Source organism: Papio anubis, chromosome 2, assembly GCF_008728515.1.
Source record: "Papio anubis isolate 15944 chromosome 2, Panubis1.0, whole genome shotgun sequence".
Classification (NCBI taxonomy): Eukaryota; Metazoa; Chordata; class Mammalia; order Primates; family Cercopithecidae; genus Papio; species Papio anubis.
Window position 1 is genome coordinate 64,857,607 of NC_044977.1, and position 22,752 is coordinate 64,880,358.

Consider the following 22,752-nt stretch of genomic DNA (forward strand, 5'->3'; position numbering starts at 1 on the left):
GTGGCTGCATCAGGTGATAAATCATAGACTACTATCATTTAAATCATACTTTTTTGTTTCTGCATTTTCTAATTCTGCACTGTGGAAATGTACTGCATTATGCTTTAAAAAAAATAAGTCAGATGTCAACTAAAGAGATTATTCCAGCTTGTGCTTTATTTGGTGATCCGATTTTTTTCCTCCCCAGTCAGTGGTTCTAGAATATGTCTTCATAGCTGGCTTTCTACTCAGTTTTCAATTCATTAAGTGTTCATTTAGTACTTACTATGTTTAAAGTTTTATTGATTCTATATCCCCTCAGACCCACTCAGCGTGAGCCACAGAAAGCACCAGTTCCCAGCTCATTGCAATGATCTTTGTACAAGGAAAATGGCTTCCTGTGCTTTTATTTGTCCTTATTAGTTGAAGCCAGTGACCAGAGGATTTGCCAATTGGAATTGGCCTTCTCCTTACTTGTCCTCAGCAAATTCCTCATAATTGCATGAAAAACTCTTATTTCATAATTTCAATACACTCTTGCTTCACAATATTACCATCTCTGCCAAGGAAACAAGAAGCATTTTGAGCTCCTAAAGCTGCCAATATGATTCATGTCAACAACATTATATGCCTCTATATTCTGCTCTTAGTAACCTTATCTTTTCTCTTCTACAAACTGGGGGATCGGGAGTTTGCAAAGTATTCAAACTCCTTTTTATCTGCCTCGTGGCTTCACCAGTGTCTTTATAATAATTTTCTGTAATTATTTTACTTCAATAAAACATTTGAAAGAATGTTACAATTTTTTTTTTTTTAATGAATCTATGGTACCGTTTCTGTTGTTTTTTGAAGTGTTCTAAGCTAAAAAAAAAAAAAGAAAAGAAACTAATAACTGTTTTTATTTTATTTACCTTAAAAAATCCTCATATATAAAATTTTATTAACTAGAAAATAAAAATACTTTCCTGGAAGGCTTTTATTTTCAGAAATTTTCTAAAGACATTTGGTAAGTATTTCAAACTCATGAAACAATACAAATAACAATAACCATAATGAAAGTAGCAATTATTGAGGCTTTACTACATGCTAGATACTATGAATTTTTTAAAAAATAAAATGTTAGTTTGGTCGAGTACAGTGGCTCATGCTTATAACCCCAGCATTCTGGGAGGCCTAGGTGGGCGGATTTCATGAGCCCAGAAGTTCAAGACCAGCCTGGCCAACATGGCAAAACCCCATCTCTACAAAAGAAAACACAAAAAAATTAGTTGGGCATGGTGGCACACACCTCTAGTCCCAGCTACTCAGGAGGCTGAGGTGGGAGAGTCACTTGAGCCTGGGGAGGTGGAGGCTGCAGTGAGCTATGATTGTACCACTGCACTCCGCGGGTGACAGAGTGAGACCCTGTCTCAAATACAAACACACACACACACACACACACACACACACACACACACACACACATATATACATATAAAACTTTAATTATTCGGACAAAGTTCTTAGTTAAGTATTATTATGCCCATTATCCCAATGAGCAGACAGAAGCTTGGAGAAGCTGAGAAACTTGTGTTAGGACACACACCAGTAAATAGCAAGGCTAGGATTCACACCCAGATCATCCCCACTCTTACATATAACTTTCAATAACCATAACATAATTCATGATTAAATCATATTTGACAAATGAGAGGGGATTTATGTCCATTCTGTTTTAAATAAAATCACAGCTTGGAAAGCCAGAAAAGTTTTATTAACGTCCGTGTCGTTCAGTTAAGCTTATGTTGAGTGTATGTCTTTTAAAAGAAAACTGCTTCTAAATTATTGATCAAAGCCTGTAAAACTCAGGAAAGGAAGAAATCACAGATCTAATTTATCGACCACAGATCCCTAAACACAAACTGATATAATCAAGTCAACCAGCCAATTTTAATAAACCTTGTCTCCATATACATAATCAATAGTATGAATTTAAATTAGCTGTCTCATATTTGTACAAGAATAATCTGCAACATATAACAAGTCGGGAGGAATATATGTGGTCATATGGAAAACATGTCTCTGTTGCAATAACGTCAAACTGAAAAGTTTTCAATTAAACATCACTTGCAATATAATAGATGAATACACAGTTTAAAAATGTCCTGTAAAACTTTTAGTATTAATGAATATGACTACTCTCAATTCAGATACCACCATTTGCCATGCTCTATCAGGTACTTCCCATACGTATTGCACTAAACTGTCACACAATTTAGTGAAGTAAGTATGACCTCCAATTCATGTGTGAGGAAATGGAGCCACATAGAGGGTAAATCACTTGTTCCAAAACCCACAGATGTTAAAGGACCTGGCAGCAATTCATAACAAGGTATGGCGGTGCTAAGCACTGCTGCTTTTTCAACTAAGTAAGATTGCTTACCTCTGTAAGTGCTAGGCCTCCATTTCACATGGCTTGAATGTTATCCTATTTTACCAATACTTATTTATTTATTTTTCACAGAAGGTATCACTCTGTCTCCCAGGCTGGAGCACAGTAGCATTATCACGGCTCACTGCAGCCTCAAACTTCTGGCCTCAAGAGGTCCTCTGGCCTCAGCGTCCCAAGTAGCTGGGACTATAGGTGTGTGCCACCACAATGGACTAATATTTTTTCTTTTCTTCCTCTCTTCCTCCTCCTCCTCCTCTTCCTTGTTCTTCTTCTTTCTTTCTTTCTGTTTTTTTTTTTTTTTGGTAGAGATGGGGGTCTCCCTATTTTAATCATTCATGTCCTGTAATGTCATAAAACAAGTTGTATTTATTGAGAAAAAAAGTAAAAAGTACACCTTAACCATATTTTTCTGTTTAAATTGCTTTGACAGTTTTACTAAGGCTTTTACACTAACCTTAATGTAAATGTTGTTTGTACAATTATTATAAAATATTTATGGGTGCTGGGACATCAGGAATCCGATTATAAATTTGCTTGCAAATTTAAAGTAGCAATAATTCATGGGCCTTTGAACAAAAATCCCAACGGTTAATGAGTGAATAAGGGTTTATCTGGTTTGGGAAACAAATGTTCTTAGAAGACACCTGCAAATAGATCATAAGAAGAATGTGAATGTGTCACCAATTCTCCATCTCTTTCCTAGACATCATCCCCTTCTACATAGGGTTTGCTGTTAGGAAATTTTATTTTGGCCACCAGTAGTCACTAGTTGTCTGAACACAGTCAAGTTGGTTGAACTTGCTGAACTTCAGGTTAAAAACTAAAAGCGTATTATGAAAACAATAAGATGGGCCGGGTGTTGTGGCTTCACACCTGTAATCCTAACACTGTGGGAGGCCCAGGTGAGAGGAGTGCTTGAACCAGGAGTTTGACACCAGCCTGGGCAACATAGCGAAACCTGGTCTCTATTTAAAAAAAAAAAAAAGAAGAATAAAAATGAGAAAAATAGGATGAATATAACAACCTGTCATCATACATTTTATTATATTAAATGTAATTGTAATTGTGAAGAGAAGTTTGTAAACACAGCACAAATGTGAATTTGTGTTCCTAGTGCTCTTAATACAATTCACCCAGTCAGGTCTTGCAATTTTATATATATTGAGGCCCAGGTAATAAAGTGAAGTATGCAAGGACACACAGTAACATTTCTAAAGACCAAGACTATGCTTTTCCTATTCTTTCATGTTGATTTTTATGACACATTACTCCCTCTCACAGCATAGTTGCACGGATGCCCATTGCACAGCTCTAGAGGGCACCATTCACTTTGTGATCTATGAATAACACATGCCTTGAAACACAGCTCAAACTGAATGGCGCCCCCTGAAGTTGTGTGCCAGGTGGCATTATTCAATATCGCCATTTCAACTAACTTTTTCTTTCCTCCATTAGATACCTATCAACAAACCTCATTGTTTTAATATTTTAAAATGCCTGTCCATTTTAGTGATTCTCTTTGCAATAACTTTTTTAAACTGAATAAAAGGTTTAATTTAAATGCCTCACATTTAAGTTTTTCTGAAAACATAACATCTTTTTAGAGCCCTGCAGTTTTGGTGGCCATCGGAGACTTCGACACCCACCTGAAATCTATGCTTTCAATATTAGCATTGCCAAAAATAAAGGATTATTGACTACATCCTGAGGTTTTCCCTATTATTTGATAATGTCAATTCTTCAACTTTCAGAAATATTATACCACCTTGTATTACTTTTCCCACATCTTTCTGATATCCTGAGCGCCTTATTTAGCCCCTGACCAGCATTTCCTCTCCAAACCCAGGACTGTTAGCATCTCCGAAGGGTTAGTTCTAAGCTCTCCATTGTTTCTTGTCTCTTAGCCATTGACTATGTTCCACTGCCAAGATGAAGGCTTTTGGACTCAGTCAGATCGATGTTTTGAATCCCAGCTCTGCTATTCATGATATGTATCTCGCTGAACAGAATCTGGACTCTCTGAGTTGAGTTCTTTCACTATCAGACAGAATTGATAACACAAATCTCACAAGATTAGTCTGAGGAATAAACGGTGCCATATTTAGAAAGCACCATACATCCTCACAAATTACAGTCCTACTATGGTGATAATTTCTGTCATTGACTTTTCACTGGAATTTGAATTCTTTGGGAGCTGGAGACTATGCCAGCTGTGTTAGTCTATTTTTATATTGCTATGAAGAAATACCCAAGACTGGATAATTTATAAAGAAAAGAGGTTTAATGGACTCACAGTTCCACATGGCTGGAGAGGCATCACTATCATGGTGGAAGGTGAAGGAGGAGCAAAGGCACATCTTACATGGTGGCAGGCAAGATAGTGTGTGCAGGGGAACTGCCCTTTTATAAAACCATCAGATCTCATAAGACTTATTCACTATCACAAGAACAGCATGGGAAAAACCCGCCCCATGATTCAATTACTACCACCAGGTCTCTCTCATGACATGTGGGGATTATGGTAGCCACAATTCATTATGAGATTTGGGTGGGGAAGCAGCCAAACCATATCACCAACCTTGATCACTATTGTATACTTAGTGCCTAGAATGGTGCTTCCACATAGACAATGCTACATACGTGTAACCTGAATGTAAGCTGGCACCCATGTAGTAGAGTTTCTGAGAATCCTAGTGACATTCACTCAGTCCAGGAGCCAGAAGAAGTGCAAACTATAGCATATCCATTAACTTGCATTTCTCAGAAAAGGAAAACTGTTCATTCAAAATTTAAATTAACGCTTTGTAAAATCTTCTTTTCCCTTTTCTTCTAACCTATCATCCTCTAATAGCTCTCTTTTCTTTCTCAATTCCTCACCCTCCCTAAACTCTGCAAACCTGTTATTTCTCTTCATTCCCTATATCCAGCAAGTTCTGCACTAGTTCATTTTGAAATACATGTTTTCAATGCACCTTAACTATAAATAATTGACTCATGTTATTCCCTCATATTGTAAAGGATTCTGCAAAAGTCCTACTGCCTGACAGAGAGAGGTTACTACTAGAGCAGATAAAGTGGAAACCGGTGTAAACCCAAGGGGACCATTAGAGTATAAGAAACAGTTCATGTTTGGTTTCCAGATGGGGCAAATGAACATGTTCAAAGCAATAGAATGTAGAATAATAATGAGAGAAAGCTCTGACCTAAACTGACTTTTGTGTTGCACTTCCTAATAATTTTGTGAAGTTCTACTCTTTCCCTGTTCATCATAAGTTCCTGAGAGCAGGGACTTTAGTAATTCATTTATTCCTTTTGTAACAGCATCCCAGCAAAGAGCTAAGCACGCTGCAGATTCCCACAAGTTGAAAAGGCACCTTTAATACATCTGATTTGACTTTCTTTAGGCCTGTAGAGACAAGGAGAAACAGTCCTCCTCAAGAAGTTGAAGGGGGTAACTAGGGATACTAGGTACTGAGAGAATCTCTTTTAAAACATTGAATAAAATCTCCCTTAGTTCAAGTGCTTTATTATTTCACTCCACATACATTTGAACAGAGTGCTGGTAACAAGTCTCATTTGCCTACTGATGATATTACAAAGAAAATGTTAATTGTTGGTGAAGAGTAGTTTGGAGTGTTTGACTAAAGAGTAGCATGATCTAATAGAAAGATGTAGACCTGAATTCTTATCTTTGCTCCAGCAATTATGAACTGTATGATTTGAAACAAGTCCTTTAATCTTTCTGTCTTAATTTCTATCTTTATCTGACTTCATCTTGCAGGGATGTTAGAGACAAACAAAATATTTAATGTAATACCTAGCATAGAATATTTCCTAAAAATTTGGTAGTATGGCCTTCATAATGCGACAATATTTTCTGGAAACCCAAAATACAATCTCAAAAAAGAGAGATACTGAGGTTTTACCAAGGTTTTTGGAAGCTAACAACCCAAAAATACAATCTTAAAAGGAGAGATACTGAGGTTTTACGAAGGTTTTTGGAAGCTAACAACCCAAAAATATCATCTTAAAAAGAGAGATACTGAGGTTTTACTGAGGTTTTACAAGTAAAATTTTCTTTACACTGCCATTTAACCTCTTTTTTGAAAATACATTCTCTATGCATTGACTATTGCCGTTGCATTTTGTCTACACCTTGCCAGTTTTACCACTCACATCCTTCTGATTTATGCTGATGCTTCTCAAGTCTTGACTTAGTCACCTTTTGAATGCAATGTTTAGGTTATCTAATTGGGCTTCATAAACCAACTCCTCCTGGATTTCAGTTATTTTCTCTGCTTGGCTTTGAGTTTCCTATTTAGGTTTGTTCAGGATCTTGGCATAGGTCCAGATGAAGGCAACGTGCCAGGGGTGGGGCATCCCTAGACACAATGTTTTACCAGGTATGGGAGAAGTCTCTGTGCCCCTGGTTATCTTGCAAAACCTCATTTGCTTCTGGCTGAGAACAGATTGCTCTCGCCCTCCCCTTCATTTCATAACTGTGAGAACAAAGAAGTCTGCTCCTGTGAGAGATAAAGTATTCAGCAGTGTTTGAGATGATTAGAAACAAGAAAAAGATTTCTTATAGGTTTTGACGGGGTTTTCTCCTCTGCGCTAGTGGAAGACAGAGCTTTAGTCAACATTCTGCTACTAGCCAAGAGGTTTACCGCAATTCTGATCCAAGCCTAACCCAGCAAAACAAAGAATTTCCTCATGCCATGAATAATCTGTGTTCTGCAGGCTGGGTGACCTCCTTCCCCGAAATGAAGTGCATAAGTGACTTTCGATCTAACAAGTTTATAGAATGACTTCAGGGAAATCTCATGTTTAATTTGTGTATTGACCATGTAAATATGTGGCTTTGAATGTGATTATTTGCTGCTGATGAACCATCAATCAAGTTGCATTTTAAACTTGTTTTTGAAGCAGTGTTTACTTGAAATGAGTGTTTAGAAGAGAGGAAGAGGGGGACATTTTAGAAACATTCTTTGAGGCTGTTTTAGAGATGTCCATGACAGCTATTTGCACATTTTGGGACTTTTATTCAAGTCAAAAAGTATTTACTGAGCACACACAGTATCCTCAGAAATGAATTATAAATCAGGACGTAACATTATCAGTAAGGTTTTATGCTTACTCTGGGCTAATACCTATTCTACTTTCTGGGGATTACCAAGAGCTAAGAGAGTTTTATTTGTTCTCTAGGTTGCTGTAACAAGTTACTACAAACCTGGAGGTGTAAAACAACAGAAATGTATTTTCTCATAAGTATGAAGGCCAGAAGTCCAAACTCAAAGTGTTGGCAAAGTCATGCTTCCTCCAAAGGCTGTAAGGGAGAATCTGCTGCATGCCTATCTTTTAACTTCTGGTAGGTGCCATCAACCCGCAGCATTCCTTGGCTTGTAGTTGCATCATTCCGATCTTTGCTGCTCTCTTCATTTTGCCTTCTCTGTGTATGTCCTCCCTTTTGTTTCTATCTCTGACTCCCTCTTCCTTTCCCTTTGAAGGATGCATGTGTGATTGTTAGTTTTACGTATTAACTTGGCTGGGCCAATAGATAGGATACCAAAATCCCTCTCCATCTGTGGACATGAGAACCTCGGAAAAAAAAAAAAAAAAAGTCATCTGCCTCCAAAATACAATGATGGGACAGATATAGTTAATAGTTATAGACATTGCCATTTTAAGGGAGAAAATGGAAGAAAGAAAGTGGTCACTGATGCCAAGCAAGTTCAAAATCCAGCAAGGAAAATTTCATTAGGTTTCAAGACCTGACAATTATTTTCTGCTGCTTGAAGCTATGATCTCTGGGTCTCGAGCTTTACCTTCTGTACCCAAGGCTCTGCGCTGAGAGTCATTCTTCTCTTTTTTTGAAGGATAATACATGTTTATAGCCAACTAGTTCTATCAGCCCATTTTCTGCCTATAAAATCCCAGAAGTCTGACAGTCTGCCTTCATTATGTCCCATATAGGTCCCTTTTGGGCCAATCTGGCAGTGTTTCTGCTGATATAATATTCCCAAAAACCTTGTGGGTCTCACATGTTTGTCACAGGGGCTCATATAATTAGACGACAGCATACTCCATAGGCCTTTCCTGAATAACCCCAACTCTTCTTATCTTCTGTTGAGATAGTTGAGTGAGTTCAGAAATCACACATCTGCAATTATTAAATTGCTGTCCAGTCACATCCTTGGCTTTCTCTCAAGAGCATTTTTTTTTTCTAACGGTGAGGCTTAGTCTCAATATTAGTTAGGTTTCTTTTTAATCCTGATAGGTTGTAAATTTCCAAAATTATTAAATCCTAATTTCTTTCTGCTTAACAGTTCCTTTCTCAATCCATTTATTCCCTCTTGCATTCTACAATAAGCATCAAGAAGAAACCAGTTTGCATGTTTTGACAGCAGACCTGGTCATCTCCCTAGCTAAATATCCACGTTCATTGCTTATAAATCCTGCTTTTGACACAAAAATTGTAGGACACAATTAAGCCAACTTTTCTGCCAGCATATAATAAGGATCTCTTTTCCTCTAGTTTCCAATAACATGCTTCTTATTCCTGGTACTGAACCCTTTCCTGCCATGCTTCTAACGTTGGTATTTCTACCAATATTCTTTTTATGACAACACATGTATTCTCGAAAACTGTAGAATACTTCCCTACCTTTTTCCTCACTTTGTTCTGAGCCCTCACCAGAATCTCCTTCAGTGTCCATATTTCTACAAATAGTCTGTTCAGAGAAGTGGAGGCCTTTGTTATCATGCTTCCTCAAGTTCTTCCAATTTCTATTACTATGCAATTGCAAAGCCACCTCTACATTTTTAGAAATTTATTACAGCAAATATAAAAAATCTGAGCCTGGTGTGGTGACTCGTGCCCATAATCTCAGCACTTTGGGAGGCCGAGGTGGGAGGAGCACTTGAGTCCAGGAGTTCGAGACCAGCCTGGGTAACATGGCAAAACACTGTCTCTACAAAAAAATAAAAAATTAGCCAGACCTGGTGGCTACTGTCAGGTACTATCCCAGCTACTTGAGAGGCTGAGGTAGGAGGATTCCTTGAGCCCAGGAGGTCGAGGCTGCAGTGAGACATGATCATGCCACTGTACTCCAGTCTGGGTGGCAGAGTGAGACCCTGTCTCAAAAGAAAGCAAAACAAAATAAAATCTGTATCAGTTTTCTATTACCACCATAACAAAGTACTATGTCTGGTGGCTTAAAAGAACATAAATATATATCCTCCTAATTCTAGAGACCAGAAATCTGAAATCAGTTTCACTGAGTTGAAATCACAGTATCAGCAGGGCTGTGCTCCCTCTGAAGCCTCATGGAGATAATTTGTTCTTTGCCTCTTTCAGCTTCTGGGGGCTGCAGGAATTCCTTAGCTTGTGGGCCCATCACTTCAATCTCTCTCTATGTCTTCACATCACCCACTCTTCTTCTATCTGTCTGTCTTCTTCTTTGTGTGTCTGTATCCAAATTTCTTCCACCTCTCTCTGATAAGGATGGATGTGATCACATTTACCTCGCACTAGGATAATTCAGGATAGCTCCTCCTCTCAGTGTCCTTAGATTGATAACATCTTTTGCCCTATAAGACACATAGTCATTCTTTTGCCATGTAAGGTAATGGTTACAAATCCTGGGGATTAGAATATGGACATATCTTTTTGTGGGGGCCACCTCACTGCCTACTATAACAAGTAACAATCAATAATATCCTGTTTCATGTCAGCCATTCTGCTAAGTATTTTAAATCTTATTTCATTTAGGCTTTAAAAAGATACCTTAAAGAATGTGTTATTATCTCCTTTTTATAGATGAAGAAGTTAAAAATCAGAGAGGAACTGTCTAAATTTATTTTGTGTTGCTATAAAGGAACACCTGAGACTGAATGATTTATAAAGAAAAAATTATTTGGTTGACAGTTCTGCTGACTAGAAGATTGGGCATTTCGTGAAAGGCTCAGGATGCTTCCACTCAGAGTGGAAGGTGAAAGGAAGCTCGCAGGTGCAGAGATCACACGCTGAGAGAGGAAGCAAGAGAGATCATGGAGAGGTGACAGGATCTTTTAAACAACAGGCTCTTATGTTAACTAAGAGTGAGAACTCACTCATCACACCTCCAGGGAGGGCATTCATCTATTCATAAGGGATCTACACCCATGACCCAAACACTTCCCATTAAGCCCCACGTACAACACTGGGGATCAAATTTCAATATACGATTTGGAGAAAACAAATATTCATACTACAGCAGGAACTAATACCCTAAAAGTCTCACAGCCAGTTTGCCTGACTTCATATGCAGAGATCTCAGCTAGACTACTCTGCCACTTCCACTGGCTATTGTGCTTCAGGAGTTTGCATTCTTATTTAAAAGGAAGAAAAAAAAAGTACATTCTCAAAACAGTTACAGATTCCATCATAATCCATGCCTGGCACATGTTACTGTGTGTCCAATATGTTTAAAACATAATCGGTAAAGAGAATGACCCAACTGCAAGTAGATATATTGTGGAGGTAGCATTGATTTTTGGATTACAAATGTTCATTAATTCTTATTCTCTGCCCCAGGTGAAAGATTCATTTTTGTGTGACGGCAGCATTAAATTCAAGCAATAAGGGGGAGACTGTGCAACTTAAAGCTCCACTTTCCTTCATGTTTCTGATCCTATGGAAGATTTAGAGCAAGGAACCTAGACCGATCATGAAATGAAGCTGGCCAATCCTGAGTGTTCATGAAGCAACAGCTTGGTATCAAGTTTTCTGTGAGTCACCTTTGAGTAAGACAAATGAGAGGAGATGGAGTTCTTTCCTGAAAGAGAAAGCTAATAATCGTTTAAATGCACATGATAGAAAAATTAAACACTGGTGATGGAAAGAACAGATTGGAAAGTAAAAGGTCAAGTATCAGCAATGGCCTGAGACGGAAGAAGCTTTGGAAAATTGGCATAGACACAGTCTTCAGTAGAAGCATGTGGCTAAGCAGACAGAAAAGGAGAAGCAGATGGAGGTGATGGATGATAGGCTATGTGTTTCTGTGTGGGTTTGTCTGATTGGAGCAGAACTGAAGGACTGGATTGAAAAGGGAGGTAATTAGGTATTTTTTTTTCTTCAAACCACTGAGTTTTTGTTTTACTTTATAAAATAACACCTATTAGTTATCATTATTATTAGTAGTAGTATTTCAAACATAAACTATGTTAATGTGACACACAAATCACACAAACACATAAGTAAACATAGAAAATAAAGACTGCTGGTAATGGCAACTTGCAGAAATACCCACTGTTAACATTTCATTCTGAATGTTTCTTATTGCATATATTCATCTATGTCTATTTGTACACATTTCTTCTACTTTGGAATTATGATTCACAGCCTACCCTGTAGCCTGCTTTCTCTTCTTTAATTAAAAATCCGCTGTAAAGATTTTTCAGATTACATATTCCTCCTAACCATAATTTTAATAGTTGTATAACTTTTTGTGATACAGGTATATTAACACCCATTTAAATAATTTTTTATTTTTCAGTATTTAAGTTGTTTCCTATTTTACCCTCTTATAATATTAATCTGATCAACAAATTTACAACCATGTATTATGTGCATGTAAATTGGATTATCATTTTAAGTGTGAGACGAGAAATTCCCAGCAGTTATTCAATATTAATGTTTCTTTCTCTCTTGTCCCCATAAGTATTACACACACACACAGACACACACACACATGTATGTATACATATACACACAAGCATATAAAATAACACTACAAAACAAGTAGCAATATGCCAGCAAGGCTGAAGAGGTAACTGAAATACATAGATGGCAAATCCAAGATTCAAATTCAGTTCTCTCTAATAACAAATTCTAAATTATCTCCTGTATGACACTACGCTAATAGTAATAATAACTCGCCTTAGTTGAGCACTAACTATGTGCTAGGCAAGGTACTAAATATTTTATGTAAATTGTCTCATATAACCCTTACAACATCTGTATAAGATTGTAGGGGCAAAAAGGGGGTGATCCCTTTTCTCCCCATAAAGGGTCATGGCCAAAACTCCTATAACAAAAGAGAGTTGGATAAGAGACAAGCATGACAAATTTATTATGTGCATAGGAGTCATCCAAACAATGTTAAGAACTCAAAAAGGTCCAGATGATTGATGCTTAAATATTCTCTTCATTGGAGAGAGGAAAGTGAATGAATAGACCCAAGGACAAGATAATGATTTATAAAAGATTATCTTTGGATGCTAAATGAGACCAAAGAACAAACAATAGCTTGTGGACAAGTTAGAGAAGGGTGTGGGGCAGAACTGCATTGTGAACAAAGGTTGCCTTATTATACAAGTACAGTTCTCCAAGTAATTTCTCACAACTGCCCTTGGAAGAATAGAAGAAAAGTCTGTCTGCATGTGGTAACAATTTCCAGTCTCTCCTCTTCTCCAGTGTTAATCCTTCCTGGTTATTTAATAAGATTCCTAAGAAGAGGGTTTTAAGATAATTTCCTTTAATTTACAAGAAGTTTTCTCAGCCAAATAGGGAAATTTCCAAGAAAGCCCCTTTTGGGAAATAAAGAGGATCAGAGAAACAGGAAGGCAGAGGAAGGTCAGAGGGAGACCTTAAAGGTGCTTCTATACTTCGGCATGCCAGAGCAACATATTTTGAGGTATTGGTTTTTGAGCCCCAACAAGGTAAACAACTATTATTATACCATTTTAGAGTTGAAGAAAAAGGAGCAAAAAAATTTTAATAATTTCTGCAAGGTCACACTGCTAGTTACTGTATTTGTCAAGAAGTCTCAATGTGTAGACATGCATTACAAGATGACTTTATATTTGGATATGCTACATGGGTTTGAGATAGGATTTTTTTTGGTACCTATAATAGTCCTACTGGCAAACGTTACAATGGTAGCAGTAGAGTATCTTGGTTAATAGTACAGACTCTAGAGACAGACTACTCAAATTCAAATTTCAGCTCTGGCACACCTAGCTGTGTGACCTTAGTCAAGTTAATTAATACCTCTGTGCTTAAGTTTTCTCATCTCTAAAATTGGGATAATTATAATAGATACTTATGAAAATTAAATAAGATAATTAAATAGACGGTTCCCTTACAGTAAAGCTTCAATAAATCTTAACTAATATCCAAAGAAGTAATAAACACAATGACAAAAAACATCAAATAAAAGTTAACACATAAATAGAGGCGTTTGCTCCTAGCCTGGGCTATGAAAAATGAGACTTCCATTGGAAAATTCCAATTAGGCTTTCATCTGTTAACATGTAGAGTATAGTGAAAATTAAAAAATAGTACAAAAACATAGTAACTTGATTTTGACTCTATTTTACGTCATAAAATAATTAGCTATTCACTCTTCTCAAATGAAGAGAGCTGGTAGCTCACTTCTGGGTGAGCCCTCAGATGAGAACCCATTCACAGAAAGAACCAGGATCACTTTTCTAACATTTAGGAGAACAAATCCAAAGAGGTATTAACAAAAGTCTGCAGACACAGCCCAGAGAAAGTCTGATATGTGAACAGGAGCTAAGCAAGCTAGGAAGAATGCCTTTCTCACCCCTCCAAATCAACCCTTACAAGTTCCCAAGCTTGATGACCTTGGCTCATCCTACATAAGACATCTGTACCACATCTGGTAAGACAGGGGCTGAGGGGATACAGAATGAAAGAATTTTATACTGAAATGGGACATTGGTCCAAACACTGAGGCAATAGAAGTCCTGAAAGCAGGAGTAAGGGACCCACACGAAGGGGCTAGAATCCAGGTTTCCAAGCATGGTTGGTTCAGTGCTCTTTGATTCTACCGCCTTGCTTCATTTATGTATGTGTGTATGTATGTGTAAATATGTGTATTCATGGATATATATATATATATAAAATACATGAATGTGTTATATACGCATATATGTGAATATGTGTTTATGTGATTGGATATTTATATGCATGAATATGTGTACAAATGTATATGCATGAATATGTTAACACATATGCATATCTGTATTTATATATATATGTATTTCATTCTGTATATTCTATCAAGTACCCACTGACAGTTCTGTTGCATAATTTATGTCATGAATAATTGATAATATTCATACAGGAAGTTTAGGTTAATTTACATCAAAATGTTTCTTGAACACATTTAGACATTTTTCACAGCTTCACATACAGCTGCATGGTTATAGATTCGGTTTTTGTGTTCATGGACTTTGTTTTGCTGATGCAGTGCTGAACTGCCGAGGCATTTCAAAAAAGCATATCTCAAAGGACAAGATCAAATGACATTGTAACTGATGTCTGCATTTTTGGTAAGACTTTCCTTCTGCTTCTTTGTCACCATGCATGAGACAAGCTGTGCTGTGCTGTTTCAGACAAAGGGGCTTGCAAGAGAAAGGCATGTGGACTTTGCTTTATTTCTTATCTATTTGTTTATTCACAGTGTGCAAAATGATGTCCTCCCTGTTTACTCTTGTAATAGAAGGAAATGGTAATCCGTTTCCTTAATGAAAAATATGCTGCGGTTTACCTTACATGTAGAAAAAAGCCATTATTACTACCACAGCTATTGTTTTCCATTAATAAAACTCATTCATTTCATCTAAATCAGAATAACATCTCTTTTTCTCTTAACTCTTACTTTTCCTTTAGATAATAATCCAAGCTCAGTGTTGGTGACAAAAGGTATAATGACCCCTTGGTCAAATGCCATAATCTTCTAACCCCTCCCTCGTATAGAGATCAGAACTGCAATTCAGGCACATTGATTGGTTTGATTTCTTTACATTGAAATAGTCTGCGTTTCTCCATCACACTAGGATGTAGAAAATTGAGGAATAATTGCTATGTTCTCTCATTTTGATCTTTATTAGAATGTGATGTTGGGAATCTGCTTATTGGCATATTCAGCCTTGTTACCAAGATGTGTGCTATTGAGGCCATAAAACAGACAGCTCAACTTGAAGGTTAAGGCAATTACATGCCATTATGTTCAATGCTGGTTTTCAGTTTGGGGGCAGTAAATACGTCTGGCAGGCAGGCAAGTTCTGTTACATGGCACTGATACAGTGCCTAGCACTTAGGGGGCTACTTGAATGGATGAATAAACACATGCATTTTGCCATTCCCGCATACCACTGGTATTGTTTTGTCTATATTTTTTTTGCCCCAAATAATTAATTTTAATTTTATAAATATTGTATACAAGAAAATTGTGTAACACAAGTATCTTTTGCTGGTTATTATTAATAAAATACATATGTAAGTATAGCACTATTTATTTAAATTCAGTGTTGTATTCCTTCCACACAAATGTAGGACATAGAACACACTGAAGTTGGGAAACACTGAAGTTGGAAAGTTCTTGAGTAATAATAATAGTGATAATAAAGAATAGTCATAAAAAGCAGCTATCATTTAAATACCTAGTATCTACAGAGTTAGCTCATTCAATTGTCATACCTAAGAGGAAATCATTATTTTTCCCACTTTACAGGCAAGAAAATTGATATTCAACAAAGTTAAGAATTCATGATATGATAAAACTTGTAATAACAATAATAAAAGAGTTATTGATAAAAACTTATTTTATGCTGAGATTTATCAACAATATGGTATTTGATTTTCACAATGACCCTATGAGGTGAGAGTTATTATCTTCATTAACAGATGAGGAAACTTAAATAAATAGCCCAATCACTTAGCTACTAAGTGAAATAGTCAGTATTTGAGCCCACCTGTCTCTATGACCTAATCCTACAACACATGCCTTAATCTAGGGGAACTTACATAATTCCACCATGGTAGTCAAGAGCATACAGTAGTCCCCCTTAACCCAAAGGTGATATATTCCAAGAGCCCCAGCGGGTGCCTTAAATCTCCAATAGTACAGAACCCTACGTATACTTTGCATGAATTTTTTTTTTCTTCTTCACAATTTCACAGGTAGAAGATTCATTTTTACCATAGATTTTAGAGACCTCAGCATACCATTTTTTTCCTCACCTTATTAAATGGAGAACTTTCACCTTTTCACCAAAAGGAAGCATTTTACAGCTTCTCTTTGGTATATCCAAATTAGCAGCATCACTACTCTTCTGTTTTGAGGCCATGATGAAGTAAAAGAAGGGTTACTCGAACATAAGCACTGCAATACCACAGCAGTCCATCTGGTAATTGAGCTGGCTATTAAGTGACTAACAAATGGGTGGGTAGAAAGTTTGGATATGCTGGACAAAAGAAGAATTTGTATCCAAGGCGAGGTGGAGCAGGAGCACAGGAGATTTCCCCAGGTCACTCAGAATGGTACATGGCTAAAAACTCATGAATTGTTTATTTCTAGAATTTTCCATTTAATTTTTTTTTGGGTGGTGGGTAAGCCAAACTGCAGAAAAGGTGGAACTATTGTACTTTATAGAATGGAGCAGTAGGAATACTTTTGAGATATTCTAGTTCCACTAGGTCACTCACAGGAAACAATTCTAGAACTGTAAGTTCCCAAACTCATCAGTTACTATGATCTCAAAAGAATACAAGAACAGAGAATCATTCAGCATCAGTGAAATAACCAGGTATTTTTGGACTGTTAATCAAGTCATTTAGAGCTGTGTGATTATAGTTTGTTTGTATAAATTGAGAAGAAAGTCATCCAGCTCTAAGAGCAATGAAAGGTTACCAGTTGACCTTTTGTCTTCTTTCGGGAAGCACAGAGGAGCAAGGAACAATTCAAGTTTCGAGGGGAGAGGATCCACAAAGTGTTATTTGTTTTCTTCCATTTGATTTCTATATTCAGCTGAGCACTTCCTTGAAACTGATGCCCAGAGCTGTCATTTATCCACTTTTCCATTATCACATCTGAATCCCGCAGGCCCACTTCAAATGTGGAGGGATACACCTGCAGTTTCTGAATGGATTTCTTCAACAATGCAGCCCAATTGACTCACATTTAAAAATACTTTGATCGACCCATCTCTTTGTCACATGAAGCTGGAAACACTAACGGAGGCTGTTGGAAAGAAAGGTCTGGTTCCATGGCCAAATATCTTGACTTTTCCAAAAACAGACTTTTTCTGTCTCTTCAGAAGAAGAATTACATGCAATGGGAAGATTGATGTTCCTCTGTCAGAAAGCTACCTTGGAACAGGTGCTCCCAATTAATTTCCATGAGCCACATTTATCCTGTGGTCAGATAATTAAAAAAAAAATAACCTGGATGAACCTTCTTTTGCCAGTCTAATAACCACATTTGATACAATAAAACAGCAAACACTTAGTGATATTCCAATAAAAAAGATTTATTTTTATTCTGGTATATATTATAATGAATAATATTATTGATATTATAGAATTTAAAATTACATTAAATCAGAGCTATATCATGCAAAATGTACAAAATATAGAAAAATGTGAAGAAAAATTTCAATACACAGAAATATGGATATGTTTTATTTTTCACTCGATTTTTGCATTTATATTGACATAGGTGTAGTCAAACATTATTTAGAGTTTTATGAATTAATAACACAGTCATTAAAAAGTAATTAACCAAGTAATATCCATAGTCATCGCAAAGTAATTGGAAAACACAAATAAATAAAATCTAAATATCACTTTCTTTTTAGCAGCACAGTACTTTTTCTGATATATGTTACTTCTATTTGTTTGCTTTAAAATTCAAAAGATTATATTTATGTAGTAATGGATTTTTGTGGTTGTTATGGAGCCCATGTGCCCTGGGGAAGGGTTTTAAATATCATGAAACTGAGTTCTTTCCAGTTTTCTTTCTCATTAAGGGCGCTGAAGAGATCAGCCCCTTAGCAAAGATTTGACTGAGATATAAAGGAGACAATTATGTACTCTATTACCAATTCGGATGGACTGTATGGTATTTAAATGAACAAAGCACTCTTTGTCATTTCATTAACATGATTCCTTTTCAGAGAATGAGCAGCTCTCATCTACTTCCTCCATTTTGGGAAAACAGCCCAATTTTTCTCAAGCTCATTTGAAAGGAAAAATGGTTGTTGGTCTCCATAATTGATTGAGGATGTGTCTGGCCTCTGAGTGTACCTGATTCCATGGCTTACCTCGGACCACACTAGAGTGAGAAGTGCCATGTTCTATTTGGGTGGAATAGTTAGAGGTTCAAAAGCACAGAACATAACAACCATTATTAACTTATAATTCCACGGCATTTATGAGCTTGTTTTTCTCATTTTTTCTTTTTCCCTCTTAAAAAATGAAATGTGTAACATCTGAGATGAGAACATACTGTTCTAAAAGTGTTCCAATTTAAAATGCTGAGTTTCTTCATTTGAACTTTACCCAATTATGAGAATTTTAATGCTTGCAAATTATTTTTATTGCTTTATTTTACTTTTAAAAGTAATTTTGTACATTAGCTAGTCTTACTAACTAAAATGCATACATCCAAATTGCCCATATTTAAAAAGCCATGTCAAAAATAAATAAAAATAATGGATCCAGATGAACAATGAGCTTTTATTTCACTTTGGCATATTTTAAGAACTATAAGCTCAGTAATATGTATGCATACTATTTTATGTACTGTCTATTATTATATGCATATTATCATATACACATAAGCATATTCATGTATTACCTATCATAGATGTTTGAAATGCTTGTTTCCCGGTGCCATAAAGAAATAGCACTTGAACATAAATTTAATTTACTCAGCAAGGCCATTTTTATACTTTCTGCAGAAAGGGCACACTCACCAGCAATTTTGCCATGAGAGTACACTGAACGAAGGAGACAGGGTTATTTATAACCTGAAGCATCCACCCTACTGTTGTGTCCGGTTTCCATTGGCTGGAACGGGATCTCACATTTTTTATTTGTTCCAATTGGCTAGAAACTTAGAACTTTTGAAAGAGGCAAAAGTAGAGGAGAACAAAGGCAGGAGGAAATAACTTGTGGAATGCTGAGAAAGGTAAAAACACCTTTAAATAAGGAAAAGGAGCAGGCTATGACCTAATGCTTGCTTGGACCAGTATAAACCTGCCAGGACAAATATTTAGGCCAAACTGTGAGAGCTAAGAACATAAAGCACATCAATTGCTTTATCATGGCTAGCAGATATTTAAGAATGTTAACACAGGTCTTTGAATAAATTTTGTTTCCAAGATAAGTTACTATTTATTCCTAATTAAATGGGGAGGAAATCTTTAAAGAGGAATCTTTACTTTATTTTTTACAATAGAGTTCAATATAAAAAGCTGGGGAGGAATTTTTGCTCAATAGATACTAAGAAGAGACCTCCATATTGTCTCTTTGGATCTTGATGATGCTTATTTAAGCTACCACCTTGTATAAGACGTTGAACCACATACCTTGAGCCTGCTCTCTTGGTATTACTCTTCCAAGAGTGAAAAGAAGTAGTCCAGTATTGAACATTAATTAAAATAAGGACCCAAATATCTGTGTAATTAAGTTCTTAAACAACAGAGTAGAAACGGAAGCAAAGTTTAAATACCCTACTTAAGATGAATCTGTAAAATTCTTTGAAATACCCAAGTTTCTATGTTACTTCATGGACCTTTTACCCAAGATGAGACCTCTTCATCAAGTGCTCTTTTACCCATTTCAACTCACCCCTGAGATCCTTAATTTAGCTAAATCCCATTCATTGTTTGAGTAAAGTGAGTACAGATTTGGGGGACCTAAAGTATATATGGGTTTGAGGGACTTATTTTAGGAAAAAGAATATAAAGTTACAAATACAAAAGGCATATTGGAAATGAATGTTGATTAAGAATAAGAAAATAAATCACAACAAATAACTGCACAGTTAAGATTCAGCCCACTTTCTTCCAAGATCTCTTTAGGCAATTTAATGAAAATGCTTAAGCAGAAATGATATCTGTTTGCATCCTCAATTTTCCTCCCCAACTTTTACACCCACTCCTCTCAGGGATCTGCCCAAGGGAGAAACCAAAAAACTGAAGTTTCTCTAAAAATTTTGTTTTAATTGACACATTGTACATATTTATGGGGTACAATGAAATCTTATCTTTTGTGACAACATGAATAAACTTGGATCACATCATGTTAAGTAAAATAAGCCAGATACAGGACAAATAATAATCACACTTACGTGAAATCTAAAAAAAAAAAAGAAAGGTTGGTATCATAGAAGCAGAGTGGAACAGTGGTTAACCAGAGACTATTGGAGGAGAATGGGGAGAGGTTGGTCAAGGGCTTCTTGAGCATTATGGCAAGTCTCAGGCTGTCCTTTCTTGAAAGAAATCTTCTCTGCTTTCAGTATTCCTCCCCTGAGCTTCTGTGGCAGATTATATCCTCCTCTATCTTAGCATTTAGCACCTTGTATTTTAAGTACTCTGATTAGAATAGGAGTCTTTAGGACAGGAAATTTGAATCCCTCCCCATTTTATCCCCAATTTTCAGCACAGTTCTTATAATAGAATATGCACCAAATAAATATTGTCCAATAATAGCAAATAATTGCATAGTGCTTACTATATACCGGGCTCTCTTCTAAGTATTTTACATCTCTATATAATATTGATAATAAAATCTAACTTTATTATCAATATTATATAGATGAGGAAACTAAGAAGTAGAGAGCTTAAATAACTTGCCCAAGTCCAGAGTTAGTTCACATCAGAGCTGAAATTCAAACCCAGGCAGTGTGCTAATACAGTTCATGCTCTTGACCCTATGCAATACTGCCTCTCAAAAGGAATGCTGTAAGAATGTTTTTCTTCACTCCTGTTTTGAGTGGCATTTAAACTTTATGCCCCAAGGCATGGTTTGCTACAACGGCTGACTCCTTAAGAAATGATAATCCAATTTGTGAATTTTTGAAGACTTGCAGCCTCTTCACCCCCCTACAGCTTCTTGCCTGTAGGAACTACTTACATGCTTGTTAGTACCTCCCCAGAGATGTTGCCAGGAGAGACCATATTACTTCCATTGTCCTCTACAACCCCCCCATTATTCTTAATCCTACTGGGATCTCTAAAAGCTAATCTAGCAGTAGCTTGTCTGTATGTGTGGATTCCAAATAGGAAGTAACCCTTTATTATCTATATTAACCTTTTTCACCCCTTAAAGGTTGATCATCTAAACCAATCCTCTCCTTGGAAAGATACGTTAAGTACACAAATGGAAACTCAAAATATGTCCTTTCAGCAGTTGAAAGATTTTTAGTGGGAGAGAGACACAATTAAAACTGTATTTAAAGAAGATTAGCAGATGCATTGCAGAAGAGGAAGAGATGGGAGATGAGGAGATGAGTGGAGAGCAAATTAGTTTCACACTGCAGCAGCTTCCAGTGTGGACACTGACCCTGCAAACCTGCCAATCATTTCTAACACTTTACTTTAAAATAATTATTTCCTGAAACTCATTTTGGTATAATTTCCCAAGTCTAGTGATTATCATAACAATTTATTTTGAGAACCTTGTGTGTTAGTCCATTCTTACGCTACTACAAAGAACTGCCCAAGACTGGGTAATTTATAAAGGAAAGAGGTTTAACTGACTCACAGTTCTGCAGGGCTGCTTAGACCTCGGGAAACTTACAATCATAGCAGAAGGGGAAACAAATGCATCCTTCTTCAAATGGCAGCAGGAAGGAGAAGCAGTGCTGAGCACTACTTCTTTACTTTGTAAGGAGAAAAGCCCCTTATAAAACCATCAGATCTTGTGAGAACTCACTCACCATCATGAGAAAAGCAGCATGGGGGTAACTGCCCCCATGATTGAGTTACCTCCAACCAGATCCCTCCCATGACACATGCGGATTATGAGAACTACAATTCAAGATGAGATTTGGGTGAAGACACAGCCAAACCATATCACCTTGTGAGGAGAATATTTCTTTAGTTTTGAAGACAAAGTTGGCATAGGCAAAAGGTTAATTAAAATAATAGTTTATACTTATATTTCCTAGCCAGCAAGCAAAGCTGACTAAAATTTCCTTATATCAAGATTTATTTCTATTATGCAGAATTTTCTGTTTGTAACAGGAAGAAATATTAAGCTCTGGGGAAATTTCTCTTGAAATTACAGGCATCTGAAAAGGGAAGGCTTCTCTAGCCAAGAGATAGCTTTTGCGATTTTGTAATCCAGACTGTATATGTTTTATGGAACATTAATCTGCCTCATTTTGCTCAGATGAGAGGTTTTTATATGTCATTCCCAGGAAAAAAATTGGTGACCATAACCGCATAATGAAGTTGACTTCCTAGTAGCTTATCAGGATTGAGTTCCTGAAATTTTTCAAAGCATTCACAAAGCCTGGCAGAAATGAGCAGAATTATTTCAC